At 43.4% G+C, this 1,981-nt stretch overlaps 1 non-coding gene across 1 annotated transcript; it reads left to right on the plus strand.

Annotated features, from left to right (window-relative positions):
• The first annotated feature begins 1,455 nt into the window (after positions 1 to 1,455).
• Positions 1,456 to 1,556, plus strand: LOC112809115 (small nucleolar RNA U13). Its single transcript, XR_003204511.1, has one exon. It is a non-coding gene; the product is annotated as a small nucleolar RNA U13 (small nucleolar RNA).
• Positions 1,557 to 1,981: the final 425 nt, after the last annotated feature.

Below are 1,981 nucleotides of genomic sequence, written 5' to 3' on the forward strand. Positions count from 1 at the left end.
CGCTCCACCGACTGAGTCAGCCAGGCACCCCTGTTTCCACTTCTTTAGCAGGTATTTCTTATGTACTGCAAATGATACTGCTTTTCCATTTGTGGAATTCATATAGTTTCTTCTGAAATCATCTATTTAAATAAAAGAGTAATCCCTTGGATGGAAAGTACTAAGTAAATAGTTATATAGTACTCACAAGTGTCGAGATGGCCATCAAGACAGGGATATTTGCAGAGAGAGATCTAACAAGCCAGGTAGGATTACAAACAGCATCTTTACTCCTACACATTTGTTTCCATCAAGTAATTGTGTGGAGTGACTGTGTGGAGTAATTCAGGCTGTGCTAGGGCTATGCTGTGGCTGTGGGCTGCCAACTCAGTACCCCCATGATCTCCTTCCCAGGATTCCCGTGCAGCTGGGACTACATTTCCCAGAACCCCTTTCCCCATGCCAGGGTTAGAACCTCTGAGAAGCACAGATGTGGGATCTGCGAGGAGGAAGGGAGGTCATCTTTCTCTGGAGGCAGTTTGCAGCCAAGAGCCTCAGATGATGTGAGGTTTATAGAGGCTTTCCAGAGAACTTCCACAATGACTCACTTTGGCACTGCAGCCCAAAGAGTTGAGGAGGAGCTTCTTAGATTTTCTTAAGAATTGAAGGACCTTCCCAGCAAACTCTTGAATAATCACTCACATACATGCTAAAATGACGTTATAGGAGCTCTGGAAATCAGTCAGAGATCTACAGCAACCAAGCAAATGCCCAGCCAAGGAAAAGTCACATTCTGTGGGGTGGGAACTACGTACGGTCTTTTTACTGGCCCTCACTTTGCCCCCTCCCTGGCATGGCACAGAACAGTTTGGGGTGAGAAGGAGCCCAATTCCCAGTTCTCTTCCTGAAATCAGAGAGAGCAGGGTGGACCTAATTTGCAATGTTCTAACCTGTGTGGGGGCTTCCTGAGGGATTGGCCTCTGTAAATCTGACCTGGAACTCAGGCAGGAAGCAGTGGGTGTGACTCAAGATTATTCAAGGGGACTACACACCTGCAGACTCCTGAGGCAAGCGATTACTGATTGGGGAACATGATAAAGCAGGGAAGTCCCGAGAAGAAACAGGGGTTAGGCTCAGGAAAATGAAGACATTTAAAAGCAGTCACATACATGGAGCAATACACAGGCCCAGGGAAGACATATGTCCAGAAAAGACCTGGGAAGACCTCAAACTTTCATGCGAGGCTTATCCCAAGGTTCAGACCTTGCCCTGCTAATTGGTGAAGGTCTTGCCCGCCAGTCTGCAAAGACTGGGAGAGGTGGCTGATTTTTTTAATAACCAATTTTAAACAACAGATCACGAAGAAATAGGAAAACATGACCCATGTAAAGGAACAAAATAAATCTCCAGACACAGTCCCTGAAAACACAGGCATCAGACTTTCTAGGCAAAATCTTTAAAAGAACTCTCTTAAACATCCTTTTGTAGTTCCTAAGCATGGTTATTGAGTGTGCACGCCACTGCATGATGTCTGTCTCCCTCGAACCTTATGACCTTGGCACATAACCCATCTGACATGAAAAATAAAAACTATCTTAAATAGGCTCTAACCACGAAAAGAAAACACAAAGAACTAAAAGAAATCAGGAAAACAACATGTGAACAAAATTAGCACATGAACAAAGAGATTGAAATTATTTTAAAAGAACCAAACAGAAACTCTAAGGTTGAAAAATACAATAACTGACTTGGAAAATTCACAAGAGTGGTTCAGAGTAGATTTGAACAAGTGGAGGAAACAATCAGCAAACTTGAAGAGGAGTCATTTGAAATTATGAGTCTGAGGAGCAAAAAGAATGAAGAAACAAGAGTCAAAGGGACTTCTGAGGGGCCATTAAACAGGCTAACGTATGCATCAAGGCAGTCCCAGAAGATGGTAAGAAAGAAGCAGAGAGATCTGAAGAATTAATGGTCCAACAGTTCCAAATTTTAGAAAATACAT

The sequence above is a fragment of the Callorhinus ursinus genome, unplaced genomic scaffold, assembly GCF_003265705.2.
Source record: "Callorhinus ursinus isolate GAN/ISIS: 27379988/994484 unplaced genomic scaffold, GSC_fseal_2.0 scaffold56, whole genome shotgun sequence".
NCBI classification, from domain to species: domain Eukaryota; kingdom Metazoa; phylum Chordata; class Mammalia; order Carnivora; family Otariidae; genus Callorhinus; species Callorhinus ursinus.